The sequence below is a fragment of the Amblyraja radiata genome, chromosome 28 (genome assembly GCF_010909765.2).
Source record: "Amblyraja radiata isolate CabotCenter1 chromosome 28, sAmbRad1.1.pri, whole genome shotgun sequence".
NCBI lineage: Eukaryota > Metazoa > Chordata > Chondrichthyes > Rajiformes > Rajidae > Amblyraja > Amblyraja radiata.
Window position 1 is genome coordinate 8,551,413 of NC_045983.1, and position 19,586 is coordinate 8,570,998.

Genomic DNA, 19,586 nt, shown 5'->3' on the forward strand with positions numbered 1-19,586 from the left:
TGGAGGGGAACCAGCAAGCTGAGGTTCCCATGCCCCGACCTCCTTGTCTTTGTTGGTGGTGGTAGAAGGGAAGTGTTCAGGAAGTCGTTCTGATAGTTCCATGGGGTATCATGGATCGGCGCGCACTCGGTGGGTCGAAGGGCCTCTTTCCACGCTGCATATCTAAACTAACCTAAACTAAATACAAAATGCTGGAGTAACTCAGCGGATCAGGCAGCATCTGTGGAGGATGAACTTTCAACCGGTCCTGACCTGAAACGTCACCTATCCATGTCCTCCCGAGATGCTGCTTGGCTCGCTGAGTTGAGGGCCTGTCACACTTGGGCGTCATTTGCGCGTCACGCAGATGGCGTGGGAAGATTTGGTACGTCCCAAAATCCTGGGGAACCGCGCGTTACTGCCTACGTCACCACGCACCATGCGCGCATCGTTGTTCGTCGTGACGCGTAAATGATGGAGCGTAAATGACGCCCAAGAGGGATAGGCCCTTTACTCCCGCAGTTTGTGGTCTGTGCTAAATTAGGATCAGTCTCCGTGAAAGGGGCCTTGAGACACAAAATGCTGGAGTAACTCAGCAGGACAGGCGGCATCACTGGGGAAAAGGAGCAGGTGACGTTTTGGGGTCGAGACCTGGAGTCAAGTTGCCTGGTCCCAGGAGAGCAAAGTTCACCACCCAACCCTCCCCTCAATATCGTTCGCTTTCCATCCACACACAGTGAACAAACCCGTGCGACTGGAACTAAAGCACACCAACCCCTCTACTTCCTTAGAAGGCTTACGATGTCTCACCAACCTCCAAAGATGCACCATAGAAAGCATTCTATCGGGATGCATCACGGCTCGGTTTGGGAACAGCTCCATCCAAGACCGCAAGAAATTGCAGCGAATTGTGGACGCAGCCCAGACCATCACACAAACCAACCTCCCTTCCACTGACTCCATTTCTACCTCACGCAGCCTCGGCAAGGCCAGCTGCATAATCAAGGTCGAGTCGCCCCCTGGCCGCTCTCTCTTCTCCCCTCTCTCATCAGGCAAACACACCCCCAGATTCAGGGACAGTTTCTTCTTAGCTGTGATCAGGGAACTGAACCACCCTACCACAACTAGATTGCAGTCTTGAACTACTATCCACCTCATTTGGAGACCTTCGGACTATCCTTGATCAGACGTTGCTGGCTATACCTTGCGCTAAACGTTATTCCCTTTATCATGTATCTATACCCTGTAAATGGCTCGATTGTAATCATGTATTGTCTTTCCGCTGACTGGTTAGCACACAACAAAAAGCTTTTCACTGTATCTCAGTACACGTGACAATAAACTAAACTAAACTGAACTAGAAAGCCCGTCTCCGCTCCCCGACCCTCGAGTGAGAGGCAGGTTGAGGCATGTTTGGCCCCAGCGAGCAGAACAGCTGAACAGCTGGTCTAGGAAGGAACTGCAGATGCTGGTTTACACCGAAGATAGATTCAAAATGCTGGAGCAATTCAGCGTGTCGGGCAGCGTCTCTGGAGAAGAAGGAATGGGTGACGTTTCGGGTCGAGACTCTTCTCCAGACTGAGTCAAGGGGGAGAGGGGAGCGAGCTGAATGAATGGCCTTCGAGTCGCAAGCTTTGACGCTCAGTGTATTTTTTTTAAAATCTTGACCTTCAAGCTGGATGGTTTCTCAAGGCCATCTTGTTCCGTTGCCGGGGCAACTCCACGCCACGCACAAAGGGCTGGCTGCAGATAAACAAGAGTCTGCCTGTCTGCTGCCCTGTCCTGCCAGATACGGATCTTGTACAGATTGGATTGTGAGGCAAAACTAAATGAGGAATGATTGGTTTGCAAGCACATCAGTCCTGGTGTGTCTGCAAGATTGTGACACACAATCAGCGCAGTTTTTTCCCCCTCTTTCCAATGATATCATTCTCATTTTGAAGTAATCTATAAAAAGCTGTGTGTCGGAGGGAGACTTCATTAACGTCTTATGTCCTGGTGTTGGTTAGAATGAGCTGGATAAATGCCTAGTCCAGACAGTGTGCCTCGCTTGACAACCCCTTGACAACGGACAGGGGCTTTCTACTCTCGCCGGTTTGTGCACTCTGATGGAAAGACTTTCACGACCCCGCTCCCTCCCCTTTCATATAAGGGTCTCGACCCGAAACGTCACCCGTTCCTCCTCTCCACAGATGTTGCCTGTTCCACTGAGTTACTCCAGCATTCTGTGTCTATCTCAGGTTTGTAGGTTAATTGGTCTTTGGTTAAAAAAAATAAATTGTAAATCATCCCTAGTGTGCAGGGATCGCTGGTTGGCGTGAAGTTGGTGGATGAAGGTCCAGTTTCCGTGCAGTATCTCAAACCTAAACTAAATGAAACAAAGCAGAGCGAGCTCTCGCAGTGCGATGGTGCTGAGCGTGAGGTGAGGCGTGGTGTGGGCATCGGGGGGCAGGGGTGAGGTGGAAGACCAGGGCCAGAGAGGGTCACAGTCCCTCGTCACACCCTCTTATTAAGACACTTAACCACGGGCTTGTCATGCGGAACGATGTAAGAGGCACCGCGTCAGAGCTCACTCACCCTCAACCAGAACAAACTGTGTTGTTGCAATTAAAGGAAGGGAGAGAGGCCAAGATGAACCCGAGGGAATTCATCAGCCGGATGATTATGTATGGAGGTTTTGATTTCATTACAGTTACATTACTTAATTGTGTTGGATCCCACTCCATTTTTCTGCGACTCTTAACAGCATTGTATTAACATGTGCGGTGAGATTACAAAGGTGCATTCTCATTGAAACATAGAAAATAGGTGCAGGAGGAGGCCATTCGGCCCTTCGAGCCAGCACCGCCATTCATTGTGATCATGGCTGATCATCCACAATCAGTAACCCGTGCCTGCCTTCTCCCCATATCCCTTGATGCCGCTATCCCCTAGTGCTAATATCTAACTCACATGCTGTTGCTGGCTGCTACTGTTTAGGGTCTTCACTCCCGTTCGTTACAATGTGGAACGAGAACTTCCTCCTTCCTTCCAAGGGACGACAGCTCCTGCCTCAAGGGTTTGCACCTTGTCATGGCTTGGCCCACATACTGCCCGGTCTGGTTTTCGCCCTGGTGGTGACTCCGACCATTTTGAGTTGTTTGTCCACACCACCATTTTGACCGGCAGCTTACCCCAGGCCCTGCCCTCTCGTGGAAAGACCACACCACCAGTCCCTAGCAACGGCCTACAATGAACCCACAACCTGACCTGATTAGTACGGGTGTCAGGGGTTATGGGGAAAAGGCAGAAGAATGGTGTTGTGAGAGAAAGATAGAACCAGCCATGATTGAATGGCCGAGTAGATGATGGGCCGAATGGCCTAATTCTGCTCCTATCACTTCTGAACTTATGAACAGTCAGTCCCACAACAGGAAGGGGAGTGTGCCACACTTTAGTCAGTGTGGCACAGTGGCACAGTAGTGGAGCTGCTGCTTCACAGATCCAGGGACCTGGGTTTGATCCCGACCTCGGATACTGCATGTTCTCCCTGTGACCGCGCGGGTTTCCTCCGGGTGCTCCAGTTTCCCCCCCACATCCCAAAGAGGTCCGGGGTTTGTAGGTTAATTGGTCGCTGTAAATTGCCTGGTGTGCAGGGAGTGGTTGAGAAAGTTGGGATAACATGGAACGAGTGCGAACTGGGTTTGTAGGTTAATTGACTTCTGCAAATTGTCCCTAGTGTGTAGGATAGAACAAGTGCACGGGGATCGCTCATCGGCACGGACAGGGTGGGCCGGAGTGCCTGTTCCCGCACGATATCTAAACCAAATTCTAAACTCAACAGAGGGCGGTGAATCTATGGAATTCATTGCTACAGACGGCAGTGGAGGCAAGTCATTGGGTATTTTTAAAGCAAATTGATGGGTATATTATAGTACGTATGTGTGTGTGTGTGTGTGTGTGTACATATATATATATGCATGTGTGCGTGTGTATGTGTATGTGTGTGTATATAAATAAATATATATATATATACACACACACTTACTATAAATAAATATGGGTGTGTGTATATATGTCTGTATGTATATATAATAGTATGTAAGTATATGGTATATAGTATATTAGTAAGGGTATCTAAAGTTATGGGAGAAGGTTGGAAAATGAGGTTGAGAGGGAAAAATAGATTATCCATGATAAAATGGCAGAGCAGACTCGAGGGGCCGAATGGCCTAATTCTGCTCCTATGTCGTATGGTCTAACAGACAAAAACAGCCGGAGACGAACTCTTGCCGCGTTCGAGCGGCCAGGCTGATTTCTGTCTCCAGGACCTTCCCTTCAATTTGTGATCATTCAAGATCGATCCCCCCAGTCATGCTCGCGGCACAGTCATTTCATCCGTAATCACCGTGTGGATGAGCTACCAGTGGCCACAGATCAGACTTCTTAATATCTAATATAGACTAATATTAACAGAACCTAATAATCACTGGCTAATGTGCTGCCTTTAATGTCCATTACCCGGGAAGTAATCTGTGCTCTGTGGTATGTAACTCCCATTTAACTGTGGCAGGGAGTGGGTGATGCATGTGTACAGTGCTCTGGCAGAGAGACTGATGAGGAGTGAGACTCATCCCATTACATCTTCAGGGACGGCTGCTACGAATAGACCCAGTGATTCTCGATGGCTGGATGGTGCTTAGTTGTCAAGTGCAAACACACAGTGGAATTATTTTCTTACATACAATTCAGTTAAGTATTGCCATACGTACGCACAATCCCCCGATTAGCACAGTGTACAGAAATAGTCCACCGAGATGGAGTATGCAAGAGGCGCCAGGTTTTGGCGCCATTTTCAAAGTCCAGTCCGCGCTCTCGGTCTTATGAACGGCGCCCAATCCAGACGAGCCCCAGGCTGTTCGGCCATAAGACATAGGAGCAGATTTAGTCCATTCGGCCTGTCGAGTCTGTTCTGCCATTCGATCATGGCGAATCTACTCAATTCTGCTGCCCCCAGCCAACGCCTTCCTTGGACGTGTGGGTCGACCCGCAAACCGACGTCCCTTTCCTCGCCCGTCCACCTTTGCGCCCGGGAGCGCCTCCCGCAGCCAACCATGAGGGCACAGTCGTCCCGTCCCTGGACCCTCTCCTACCAGCCTTGCTCCTCACGTCCGCCCTCACCAGTTCCCTCCGGTCATCGGAGGATGCGCAGGGGCCGGCTCGGTGGCTTCCTCACTACTGGCCGTGGCCCATTGCCATTAATTAGTAGACGCTAGGGACTGCAGATAGAGTCATACGGCACGGAAACCAGCCTTCAGCCCAACCCCTCCAGGTTGACTGAGATGCCCCATCCAAGCCAGTCCCATTTACCTGCATTGGGTCCGTATCCCTCTCAACCTTTCCTATCTATAAATGCTGGGATCTTGAGCAACACGCACAAAGGTTCTGACTGTCGACTCTAACTTTGCCAATCGAAATGTTATAAATTAGTTAGGTCTCCCCTATGATATTACTGGTCTTGATTAAAACTCCTTTTTAAGGATATTTAATCCAGTAAACTTAATCAAAGGTTTGGAGACACAAGAAACTGTAGAAGCTGCAATCAGATGTGCAAATATTTGACAGTTTAATATATTTGAGCAATAGTTAAATTGCAGGCAGAACTCAGCGGGCCAGGCAGCATCTGTGGAGGGAATAGACAGGCGATGTTTTGGGTCGGGACCCTTCTTCAGACAGATGCTGCCTGACCCGTTGAGTTTCACCAGCACTTTGTGTTTCCATCCGAGGTTTTTTTCCGTGAAGAAATTTAATGGGAGGTTAAGGATGTGTTTACAAGCAGAGTGACTTTGCATCAGCCCCTTATCAAGCTGGGAGCTGGGGGTGGGGTGGGCGAGTATATCTTGTAGGATCAGTGGGATAGGATCACTCAGGCTGACGAAGGGTTCAGACCCGAAAACGTCACCTATTCCTTTTTCTCCAGAGATGCTGCCTGACTTGCTGAGTTTTTTTAGGTTAGTTTAGAGATAAAGCACTGAAACAGGCCATTCAGCCCATTGGGCCCGTGCCGACCAGCGATCCCCGTACACTAGCACTGTTCTACACACGGGGGACAATTTATAGTAAAAACCAAGCCAATTAACCGACAAACTTGCATGTCTTTGGAATGTTGGAGGAAACCGGAGCACCCGGGGAAAACCCACACGGGTACGGGGGGAACGTACAAACTCTGCGCAGACATCACCCGTAGCCAGGATCAAACCCGGGTCTCTGGCGCTGTGAGGCAGCAGCTCTACCGCTGAGCCACCGTGTCGCCCTAAATGTGACTCCAGCACTTTGTGTCTATCTACGAGAGATTCACCGAGCCGTACACACACTCAGCCAGCCCATCAACAGGCTCAGCGTAGCTCCCTGAAGCTGCAGAGAGATTCTTTTCAATCGCCTCTGAAAAGGCCTGAATGTGGGCCAGGACCTATTCTCGAGCTGGGGATTGTGTCGATGCCAGAGGCTGTGTCTCCCGCAGACACTGAATGAAGGGTACAGTATCCTTTTCACAACCCTGAACAGATTGAGTTCGATCACTTCCCAGCATTATCCACTGGAAATTGTCTCATTCTTACACACACAGCTTTTCATCAGTTGCTCTTCAAAGAACTACTTTGTTGAACCTGGGCCAATTTAAACTTCTTTTTCATCGGGTTTTTTTCCCCTCTCCTCAATGCCCCTCCCCCTCGGTTCTCCTTTACAGAAATGTTCCTCCAAAATCCTATTATTTGAGCAGATTCCGGAACCTTCTCTGCAAGTTAGAGAGTTGTGCTAACGTTCATAAGTTCCTAGGAGCAGAATTAGGCCATTCGGCCCATCAAGTCTACTCTGCCATTCAATCATGGTTGATCTATCTCTCCCTCTCAACCCCATTATCCTGCCATTGCCCCATTACACCTGACACCCTTAATAATCAAGAATATGTCAATCTCCACCTTAAAAATACCCAATAATGGCCTCTACAGCCTTCTCTGGCAATGATTTACCACCATTTAACTAAAGAAATTCCTCCATGTCTGCTTTCTAAAGGTAGGTCCTTTTATTCTTGGGCTGTGCCCTCTAGTTCTAGACTCTCCCACCAGTGGAAACATCCTCCCCACATCCACCCTATCTGGGACTTTCACTATTCGGTAAGTTTCAATGAGGTGCCCCCTCGTCCTTCTAAACTCCAGCGAGTAGAGGCCCAGTGCTTTCAAACATTCAGAGTACGTTAAGCTAATCATCCCAGGGATCATTCTCGTCAACCTCCTCTGGACCCTCTCCAACACCAGCACATCCTTCCTCAGATATGGGACTTGTTTTGCCCTCAACAAAAGCTTTTCACTGTACCTCGTGTGGAAACAAACGCAACGATAAAACGTGACAATAAACTAAATTGAAACTGAAACGAAACTGCTCCTAATGGTCTGACTAGTGCCTTATAAAGCCTCACCATCACTTCCCTGTTTTTATACTCTAGCCCTCTTGAAATGAATACTAACATAGCAATTGCTTTCCTTACTACCTGCAAATTAACCCTTCGAGAATCCTACACCAAAAGGTTAATTTGCAAGTTACCCATCATCATTGACTGTAAGGGTGGATGGGAGAGAGAATGATCCAACCAGTGATGCTGATCATATCTCATGGCCCTGCTAATGTTATCCAATTACAGCCACTTTTATTTGGGGAATGGGATAGTATTGACGTTTGCAGTCAGGATGACTGTTGGCAAATCAAATTGCTTGTATGTTTACATACTTGGCTAATAAATTAATTACAATGAATGTTCAGGAGTTCATGATTCGGAATTCCTCAAGAGAGGCACTAATTGAATTGGCAGCAATTATTTAGAGGGTGTTTTAATGGTGCAGTGGAGAGAGCGCTGCCTCACAGCGCCAGAAACCCAGGGTCAATCCTGACCTCGGGTGCTGTCGGTGTGGAGTTTGCACGTTCTCGTAGTAAGAAGAGGAAGTCTGAAGAAGGGTCCCGACCTGAATCGTCACCTGTCCTTTGTCTCCAGAGATTCTGCCTGACCCGCTGAGTTACTCCAGCACTTTGTGTTTATCTTCGATATAAACCAGCATCTGCAGTTCCTTTCCGCACAAGTGATAGGTGGATGCAGGTGAGGGCTTTTTTTTTGATTGGCAGATGGCTGGATAAAGGCCAGCGATGAAAAGACAAAAAGTGTGGGATAAGGAGATAAGGACAGAAGAGGCATGAAATGCAAAGCCAGAGGAAGGAATATTAAAGAGAGTTCACTCAAAGGCATCAAAAGCCGCCCTTGAGAAACAATTGTTTGGGCTGAATGATTTTGCAACGTGTTCAGTTAAACCCATCAATACTGAAGTCTGAGTTGCTATCTGTTTTGCAAGACTTTCAACCTACCATATTACTGTGACTCTATGCTTCACCTCTGAGCAGAAACAATGCAACAGACAAGGAAGGTCATGCGATGTTTGGAGCTGTTGGAAGGCCGCTCCTTAAACTAGTTGCCAGCCCTTTGCAGTGAAGGGTCGCAGTTAAAACGCAGAAGGGCTTACATTATACTTGCCCCATTTCACGGCACCATCTTCAGGGTACAGAGAGGATCAGATGCAAATGCCACAGGCACAGGGACAGGAAGACAGACACAAAATGCTACTGTAACTAATAGGTGACATTTCTGGTCAGAAAAAGGGTCTTGACCTGAAACGTCGCCTATTCCATTTCTCCAGAGATGCTGCCTAACGCACTGAATTACTCCAGCAATTTGTGTCTGTCTTCGGTGCAAACCAGCGTCTGCAGTTCCTTCCCATGCACAGGACAGGAAGTGTCCAATAGCGCCAGAGACCCGGGTTCGATCCTGACTACAGGTGCTTATTTGTACGGAGTTTGCACGTTCTCCCTGTGACCGCGCGGATTTTTTCCTGGGTACTCCGGTTGCCTCCCACACTCCAAACACATGCAGGTTAGTAGGTTAATTGGCGTCTGGAAATTGTCCCTAATCTGTGGAATTTGTCCCAGTCTGTGGAATTCTCTGCCTGGAGGCCGGTTCTCTGGATACTTTCAAGAGAGAGCTAGATAGGGCTCTTAATGATAGCGGAGTCAGTGGATATGGGGAGAAGGCAAGAACGGGGTACTGATTGGGGATGATCAGCCTTGATCACATTGAATGGCGGTGCTGGCTCGTAGGGCCGAATGGCCTACTCCTGCACCTATTGTCTATTGTTTATTGTAGGATAGAACTAGTGTACGGAAATGGCTGAGGGGTGTGGACTTGGTGAGATGAATGCCCTGTTTCTACGTTGTATCTCTAAAGCTAAAAACTAAATAGATCTGTTGCCTTCCATTGTATTTCTGCATTGCACAGTATTGGCAATCTGGAATGAAAAGAGGAAATGCTGGCACTGCCCTGTACATGAGTTGTGATGAATGGTCTTTGACCCGAAGCGCTGACTCTGCTTACACTCTCACAGATGCTGCCTGCGTTGCAGAGTAACAGGCATTTTCTGTTCTATTCAATACTTCCACCTTTGCTCCATATTTCTTAACACCCATTGAGTGTAAAAATCTACCAGTTTAAGATTTGACATAAACAGCTGATCCGACTTCAGTTGTCATTGGCAGCAGAGACCAGAATCCCCACCGTCAACTCCATCTTGCGTTTCACGCTGCCTCGAGAAAGCAACCAACATAATCAAAAGACCTTTCTCATTCAGGTTCAGATGAGGGGAAGAAGTTGTTCCTTAGTCTAGTGGCGTGTGCCTTCAACTCTATCTTCTGCCTGACTGGAGCAAGGAAGGCCATGGATGTGTTGGGCCAAAGGGCCTGTTTCCATGCTATATTATTCCATGACGAAGAATGGATGAGGCATTGAATCAGCAATGGCAGACAGACACAAATGCTGGAGTCACTCAGCGGGACAGGCGGCATCTCGAGAGAGAAAGAATGGGTGACGTTTTGGATCGAGACCCTTCTTCAGCAGGGCAGGTTGAAGGGGTTTCGAGGTTTAATCCACTCCAGCTTTTTTTCAAAGATGCCACAGTGGAGCAGTGGGTGGAGCTGCACCCTCACAATGCCAGAGACCAGAGTTTGACCCTGACATTGAGTGCTGTCTCTGTGGAGGTTGCATGTACCCTCTGTGACCTCGTGTGCTCTAGTTTCCTCCCACATCACAAAGACGTGCGGTTAACTAACCTCTGTAAATTTCCCCTAGTGTGTAAGGGAGTGGATGAGAGAGTGGGATAGCGGAGAACTGGCGTCCATGGGTGATCGGTGTGTAGCATGGACGATGGGCTGAAGGGCCTGTTTCCATGCTGCATCTCTAAACTAAACCTAAGAAAGGCAGCACCATGTTACTAAACGATGTTGTCAGACAGGATCTGGCTCAGGTGCTGCAGTAAATGAAGTGCCTGAAGGGTGGGGGGGAGAGGGCTAAAGACCCAGCTAAGCGAAAATGTTGTTGAAAATGACTGGGCAGAGTTCAACAATAATCAGTCTGATAAAACAAGCCGGCACATTTGTTGCGTAGATGAAAGAGCGAAGGAACAGAAGAGGTTAAAGTGAATGAAAGTGGCTTGAAATAAATTCATTCGGAGAAGATGGGAGATATCTTGAGAAGTGTGGCTATATAAAATGACTTTGTAATTTGTACAGATGAATTCATGAATAGACTGATTGAAGTTTTTCTCCTTTGCTCATTGTGAGGTTTGGCGTATGTTGAAGGTATTTCTGATTGGGGATGAGATAGTTTTGAAATCTTTCCTTGATACTCTGACAAATGGCATTCTTCCTCTTGAAAAATAGACCAAAGTCACTCGGCGCTTTTAAGTCGTGACTGTAATGTTTTAATACTTTAAGAGATAGCTTCTCCTCCTCCTGCCATCGCCTGCAGTCTGGCCTCTTCAAGTGGAATAATAGACAAGGAACTGCAGATGTGTTTAAGAAGGAACTGCAGATGCTGGAAAATCGAAGGTAGACAAAAATGCTGGGGACGAAACGTTGCCTATTTCCTTCGCTCCATAGATGCTGCTGCACCCGCTGAGTTTCTCCAGCATTTTTTGTCTACCAAGGTGCTGGTTTTCATAAAAAACGAAACACAGAGTGCGGAAGTAACTCAGCGGGTCAGGCAGCGTCTCTGGATACATGGATAGGTGACGTTTTGAGACAGGACCCCGGTTCAGTTTAGTTTAGTTTAGAGATACAGCACGGAAACAGGCCCTTCGGCCCTTGGCGTCTGTGCCGACCTGCAATCCCAGTACTCTAGGACTATCGTGCAAACTAGGGGCAATTGACAATTTTTTCTTTACCGTTAATTATCCTATTAACCTACAAACCTGTAGCCAATTAACCTACAAACCTGTACGTCTTGGAGTGTGGGAGGAAACATATGCGGAGCTCCCGGAGAAAACATATGCGGAGACAGGGAGAATTGGATAGGCGACCTTTCGGATCGGGGGCCTTCTTCACACTGATTGGGGTTGGGGAGAGAAAGCTGGAAGAGAGATGAGGGCGGGACAAGTGATAGGTGGATACAGGTGAGGAAAGTGTTTGATTGGGAAATGGGCGGATAAAAGCCAGGGATGGGAAGAAAACAAACGGCTGTGAGATAGGGAGAGATGTTGATGTAATGTCCAATCTGAGGAATGGCATCTCTGGCAAGGCAGCAGCTCCTCGGACCAGACTTGTGCGTCCACGCAGTGGACAGCAGGGCGGCGCAGTGGCACAGCGGGTAGAGCTGCTGCCTCACAGCACCACAGACCAGGGTTTGATCCTGACCTGGGGCGCTGTCTGCGTGGAGTTTGCACGTTCTCCCTGTGATCGCGTGGGTTTCCTCCGGGTGTTCTGGTTTCCTCCATATCCCAAAGACATGCGGGTTTGTAGGTTATTTGGCCCTCTGTAAATTGCCCCTAGTGTGTAGGATGGGAAAGTGGGATAACATAGAATGGTCGGCATGGACTGAAGGGCCTGTTTCCACACTGTCTCTAAAACACCTGGGGCTTGATCCACAGTCTTCTGAGTGGGATGTGTGAGTGCAGTTCACTCACAGGGGAGAGCGAGGGATGGAGAGGTTTTATTGTCAGTACCTTCGGCAGTGAGGATCAAGAAAGGTGTGCATTTTGTGACATTTGCCTTAAAATTGGACTTCTTTAAAAATTTCCTGAGAAACACAGCGGTATTTAACAGCCTAATTATGGAGGTGCGGCAGCTCTGGAGAATGTGCGCCGACCAATAACACAACTTGATTAACAGTGGACTAATCAATTCATAACATTATTTAATACATTGATTGACTAATTGTATTTGACACCTTGCATTACCAATCCAGTATCTCATCTAATGCATTATTGACTTCAGAATTGACAATATTACAAAGAATTTTGCAAAGTCCAATAGACTCTGTTTCCTCCGATGGAAATACTTGGATTACTTTATATTTTCTTCTGGCTGGTAACCAGATGAAAATAAAATACAGCCCTAATTCCAAAACCTCGATCCTTACTGCCGAATGTATCAACAATCGAAGATAGATTACCGTTTTCACTTCAATGTTATCCCACTTTTGCATCCTACACTCTACGCCAAATAACCTACAGACCCGCACGTCTTTGGGATGTGAGAGGAAACCGGAGCACCCAGAGGAGAGAGTGGCTTTGAAAGCTGAGTATCTTTGGTATAAACTGGCATCTGCAGTTGTGTTTTTATTACATTAGACCAGGGGTGGGTGTACCTACATTTTAGTCTAGAGTCATACAACGTGGAAACAGGCCCTTCGGCCCAACTTTCCCATGCCGGCCGACGCGTCCCATCTACACTAGTCCCGCCTTCCTGCGTTTGGCCCATAACCATCTAAACTTACCCTATCCATGTACCTGTCTAAATGGTTCTTAAACGTTGCGATAGTGCAACGATACACTCTGCTCCAGGTACAATATACGCTAGTTCACACGGAAGAGCTCCAAGTAGTTTGGGACACCTCCCACGTGGCAAAACACCACTGGCCACATCGAACGTTACCTCTCAGAGAATTCATGGCTGTTCAGGGCTATAGTGAACGTTGATCAGAAACTTCCCAACATGGTCTTCAGGGTCTTCAGATGTTTGGAACAAAGGCCAGAGATAAGAAAGGATAGCTCAGGACTGCTCTCTAGTTGTGGTAGGATGGTTCAGTTGCCTGATAGCAGCTGGGAAGAAACTGTCCCTGAAACCTGGAAAAGCTGCCTGCCCCTTTCCCAGGGTCATGTCCGTGCCCGGGGGGTACTAGAGAGGGACTACGCTCTGTCCACGGGCATCCTGGGGGAGTTCCGGGACCAGTGGGCACTGCAGGGGGTTGAATGTATCCTCAATAAGGATTGTAACATAGTTGTATAGTAGTTTATTTAGTATATTTGTTTGTCTTGTATTATGGTGGTGGGCTCTGGTTTGTTTTATTGTATTGTAAATATTATTTTTAATAATAGAATCATTTTTTTTGATGATAAAAATAAATGTGCAGCAGCGGAAGGACCCAGGACTGTGGTCCTCCCCCACAGAGCCTTGGCGTTGGCTGCACCGAGCTTCAGTGCGTCCCTCAGCACGTACTCCTGCAGTCTGGAGCGGGCCAGTCGGCAACATTCCCCGACGGACGGCTCGCTCTGCCGGGAGGTCAACAAAGTTCGGGGCCATCGAAGGCATCTTCCACCGAGTTGATGACCTTCCAGCAGCACAATGTCCGTCTCTGAATGTGTCCCTGGGAATAGCCCATAATGCAGAGAGTCCTCTGTTACGGAGCTGTTCAGGATGTACCGTGACAGGGACCCTTGCAACCATCTCCAGACTCTCTTTTGCGAATCCACACTCTGCGAAGAGGTGGGCAACCGTCTCCTCCCCATAGCAGCCGTCCCGAAGGCAGCAAGCGCTGGTAGTGAGGTTCCGGCTGTGCAGGAAGGATCTGGCTGGGAGGTGCTGCCCCTCACCGCCAGCCAAGCCAGGTCTTGGTGCTTGTTGGTTTTCACCATAGCCACCATAATAAACAACAGGCACGAGACAATAGGTGCAGGTGTAGGCCATTCGGCCCTTCGAGCCAGCACCACCTTTCGTTGTGATCATGGCTGATCATCCACACTCACCTGACAATGTACTTTAAGGTGGTCTCACGCCTTCCTGACTATGTACACCCCTCGACTGGGCTGAATGAGTCTCATCTTTAAAGCTGGTGACCTTTCCCAGCCTAAGATAGACAGAAAAAGCTAGAGTAACTCAGCGGGTCAGACAGCATCTCTGGAGAAAAGGAATGGGTGATATTTCAGGTCGAGACCCTTCTTCAGGCTGATATTCAGAGGAAAGGGAAACGATAGATAGAGACGGTGATATGGAGAGATATCAAACAAATGAATGAAAGATATGCAAAAAAGTAACGATGATAAGGGAAACAGGCCATTGCCAGCTGTGGGCTCGGTGAAAAGGAGTTACAGACATGGTTACATTTTTGCATATCTTTCATTCATTTGTTCTACATCTCCCTATTTCGTCTTTATCGCTTGTTTCTCTCTCCCCCGAAGGAGGGTCTCGACCCGAAACCTCCCCTATTCCTTCTCTCCAGAGATGCTGCCTGCCCCGCTGAGCTACTGCAGCTTTTTTGTGCCTATCTTCAGTTTAAAGCAGCATCTGCAGTTCCCTCCTGAACCTTTCCCAGCCCCTTTGCCGTGAGATCGACCACACGGGAATAACGAGCGGACAATAACAGCGGATTCAAAGTTCAGATAGTTACAAAGGGATGGAGAATAATTAGCATCTTCTGTTGTTTGCAGCTGTGTGTTTGGGGATGAGAAGTATTTTCTCGAATGTGGGTCGACTTCATTGTGATGGGGGAGGGCAGACTGTTGGTTGGAGGACTGCCTGCGCTGTATAATGGTCGTGGGCTGAATTAATATCGACACAAGGGTGACATTCAGAAATCTCGCCGTCCCTGCCACACTGACTGCATTGTCCCCTCTCCGCAGGATCATGGGTCTGCTTTCTGTCCCACCAACCCCGACCCACAACCTCATTATAAGGAAGGAGAGGCCCCAGCACATAACGCCACACACCACAGGATTGCATATCCTTCATTCATTTAGTTTAGTTTAGCAGCGCAGAAACAGGCCCTTCGGCCCACCGAGTCCTCGACGACCAGCGATCCCCACATATCCCCACACAACCCGTGCCTGCCTGGGACAAGGCAGGCATGGGCTATTGATTGGGGACGATCTAGCCACGATCACAATGAATGGCGATGCTGGCTCGAAGGGCCGAATGGCCTCCTCCTGCACCTATTTTCTATGTTTTTCTATGTTTCTAATTAACAATTTCCGACACACACTCGGGACAATTTACACTCATACCAAGCCAATTAACCGACAAACTTGTACGTGTTTGGAGTGTGGGAGGAAACCGAAGATCTATGAGAAAACCCACATGAACACAGGGAGAACGTACAAACTCCGTACAGACAGCACCCGTAGTCAGGATGGAACCCGGGTCTCCGGCGCTGTGAGGCAGCAACTCTACCGCTGCACCACCGTGCCGCCCGGTCGGTTTGTTCCATATCCCTATACATCACCGTCTATATCTCTCGTTTCCTTTTCTCCTGACTCTCACTCTGACGAAGGGTCTCGACCTGAAACGGCATCTATTCCTTTTCTCCAGAGATGTTGTCTGACCCGCTGAGCCACCAGCTTTTTGTGTCTATCTTTGGCAGAGGTTTCAGGTGGTCTCACACCTTCTTTCCTTTCTTATCTTTGGCCTTTGTTCCAAACATCTGCCCATCAACCCCCCCCCCCCCCCCCCCCCCCCTCCTGTGTCAACCTGCCAGGTTTTGTTCTGCCTATCACCCCCCTTTCCAGCTTTCCTCTTCCCCCCTCCTCCCCATAATCAGTCTGAAGGAGGGCCCCGGCCTGAAACGTCATCCATCCATGTTCTCCAGAGATGCTGCCTGAGCCGCTGAGTTACTCCAGCACTCCAGGGTCGTTAAGAGTTTTAATCAGTCTTCGCTCTGGGGATGTGAAGGAATTGCAAGAATAATTCAGGGACCTCAATTAATCAGCCCACATACGTCACGGGAAGGGAATTGGAAACACGTGTCCTCTTCTTGCTCCAGTAGCCGGAATGTTTCCCGCAACAAAGCAACAGCTGACGGGTGACCCGGCAGAAACCGCTCGCATCGTAAAAAGACTCGTTCTGTTTGACCGAGAGAACATTCATTCTGCTCACCCGGGAGAACAGGGCCCAGTAATGTAGGCCAGTAACGTGGTCAGCGGAAGAAATGCGGCGACTCTTGCGTGCTGCCTCGGTGCGGACTGCTGAGTGATTTTACCAGGTTGTGTGTAACACAAAGCATCTCACTGTGTGCCTAGGCACATGCGACAATGAATCATTGAATCAGTCACTCGTGGAGAATTCAGTGACATCTTCTTTACCCAGAGAGGGGTTAGGGTGAGGGGAGTCACTACCACTGAGGTGGACAGTTTGAAGGAGCAGTGGCGCAGCGGTAGAGTTGCTGCCTCACAGCGCCAGAGACCCTGGTTCAATCCTGACTCCGGGTGCTGTGGGGAAGATGTTAAGATGTTTCCACTGGCGGGAGAGTCATAAACAAGAGGACATAACCACACAATAAGGAACAGGTCATAGAGTCATACAGCATGCAAGCAGGCCCTTCGGCCCAACTCGTCTATGCCGACCAACATGTCCCATCTACGCCAGTCCCATTTGCCTTTGTTTGGCCCATATCCCTCTGAACTTTTCCTATCCATGTACTTGTCCAAGTGTCTTGTAAAAGTTGTTGTTGTTCCTGCCTCAACTACCTCCTCTGGCAGCTCATTCTATATACCCACCACCCTCTGTGTGGGACAGTGGTGTAGTGGTAGAGTTGGGAGCCACTTGAGACCCGGGTTCGATCCTGACTATGGATGCTGTCTGTAAGTTCTCCTTGTGACCGCGTGGGTTTTCACCGGTTTCCTCCCACACTCCAAAGACGTACAGGCTGGTAGGTTAATTAGCTTCAGTAAAATTTGTGAATTGTCATTAATGTGTAGGATAGTGTACGGGGTGATCACTGGTCGGCGCAGAATTGGTGGGCCGAAGGGCCTGTTTCCACGCTGTACCTATAAAGTCTAAAGTAAAGTCTAATGATGTCGATAGGCACAAAATGTTGGAGTAATGCAACGGGACAGGCAGCATTTCTGGATAGAAGGAATGGGTGATGCTTTGGGCCGAGACCCTTCTTCAGACTTTCTTCAAAGGTCGCTTCCAGTCTGACCCGAAACGTCACCCAGTGTCTGAAGAAGGGTCTCGACCTGAAACGTCACCCATTCCTTCTAGCCAGAGATGCTGCCTGTCCCACTGATTTACTCCAGAATGTTTTGTCTACCTTCAGGGTAAACCAGCATCTGCAGTTCCTTCCTACATACTAAAGATGTGGAGGCTGGGAGAGATTCCCACACTCCAGTGAGTAGCAATGTTTGCTCGATACATGGTAATTTGCGATTGTAACCAGTCCAACCTTGTAGCAATTCCAACGTTGCCAGCAGAGCGCATGGGATCGCCTGCCTGTACAGGCTCAAAAGCAGCATTTTGTGCTTTGTGCCTTAATGATATGGCCAGCACCTCCAACCCTTGGATAGATACAAAGTAACTCAACAGGCCAGGCAGCATCTATGGAGAAAAAGAATAAGTGACGTTTTGGGTCGAGACCTTCTTCACACTAAGAGTCTGGGGAAAGGGAAACGTGAGATATGAAAAGGTATGCGAAAGGACAATTCAAAGCCAGCAATGATGATCAAGGAAAGATGGAGCCCACAATGGTCCATTGTTGGCTGTGGAGAAGGTGTTAACGAGTGGATAAAAAACAGTGAAACTCAGCAGGATGACAGTGAAACTAGCAGGACAGCTAGGGTGGGGGAGGGACGGAGAGTAAGTAAGTAAGTAAGTTTATTGGCCAAGTATTCACATACAAGGAATTTGCCTTGGTGCTCCGCCCACAAGTAACTACATGACATACAGTGACAGTTACGAATGACTCAGAAAACACTAACCATTAATAATAATAAAACATTAATGATAAAACACCATTGATCAAGCATGTGAACCAACAAAATACCAGATCAAAAGGAGGCTACAGATTTTTGGCTGTTGAGTGGAGCAACTACTCGTGGATAAAAACTGTTTTTATGGGGGGATGCAAGGATTACTTGGAATTATAGAAATCAATGTTCATACCACTGGGTTGTATTGGGAACTGACCTCAGCAGATGACAAGTGTTGCAGGGACAGGTTTGGGGCTATTGTTGAGGTAGCCAGCGTGTGTGTTTGCTAATTCAACTAATTTGACCTGGAACGAGTTAACGAAAAATCCTTTTTCGGACCTCATCAGCGAATCCCCAGACGGAGTCTTGTTTTCCCAGGGTTTTGAAACCTTTGAAGTGCCTACAACAAATCCCCTTCATCCTTATGCTGACTGCTCCGGTTATTTGAAGGGGATTTATTAATAAGCCTTTTGCGTGGGTGTGTGTGACCCGGGTTTGATCCGGACCTCAGGTGCTCTCAGTGTGGAGTGTGCACGTTCTCCCTGTGACTGCATGGGCTTCCTACGGGTGCACCGAGTGTCCTCTCACATCCCAATGGTCTTCTCTGGTCTGGTTTGGTCTAGTCTGGTCCAGTGTGGTCTGGGCTGATCTGGTCTAGACTGGTCTGGTTTGGTCTGATCTAGTCGGGTCTGGCCTCGTCCGGTCTGGTTGTAGGGTCTGGTCTGATCTATAATAATAATAATAAATTTTATTTATGGGCGCCTTTCAAGAGTCTCAAGGACACCTTACAAAAATTGAGCATGTAGAGGAAAAACATGTAAGGGGAATGAAATAAATAGTAGAGACATGACTAGTACACAAAGTAAAGACAGAATTCAATACAAAACACAGTATGAGGCAATTAATGCACATATGAAAAGGGACGGGGACGTGGGGCTAAGGATAGGCAGAGGTGAAGAGATGGGTCTTGAGGCGGGACTGGAAGATGGTGAGGGACACGGAATTGCGGATCAGTTGGGGGAGGGAGTTCCAGAGCCTGGGAGCTGCCCTGGAGAAGGCTCTGTCCCCAAAAACTGCGGAGGTTGGACTTGTGGATGGAGAGGAGACCGGCTGATGTGGATCTGAGGGACCGAGAGGGTTGGTAGGGGGAGAGGAGGTCAGTGAGATATGGGGGAACCAGCTGGTGGAGGGCTTTGTAGGTGAGGACCAGGATTTTGTAGGTGATCCGGTGGGAGATGGGAAGCCAGTGAAGTTTTTTGAGGACTGGAGTGATGTGATGCCAGGATTTGGTGTGGGTGATGAGTCGGGCGGCTGCGTTCTGGACCAGTTGGAGTCGGTTTATGTAGGTGGAGCTGATGCCAAGGAGAAGTGAGTTGCAATAGTCCAGTCGGGAGGAGATGAAGGCATGGATGAGTCTTTCAGCAGCAGGCGGTGTGAGAGAGGGTCTGAGTTTGGCGATGTTGCGGAGATGAAAGAAGGAGGTTTTAATGACATGGCGGATGTGAGGCTCAAGGGAGAGGGTGGAATCAAAGATCACGCCAAGGTTGCGGGCCTGGGGAGATGGGGAGACAGTGGTGCCGTCGA

At 48.5% G+C, this 19,586-nt stretch overlaps 1 protein-coding gene across 9 annotated transcripts in view; it reads left to right on the plus strand.

Annotated features, from left to right (window-relative positions):
• LOC116988793 (RNA-binding protein Musashi homolog 2-like) overlaps window positions 1–19,586 on the plus strand; it is a 181,781-nt gene that overhangs the window by 115,353 nt on the left and 46,842 nt on the right. The gene's annotated exons all lie outside the window — the stretch shown is intronic.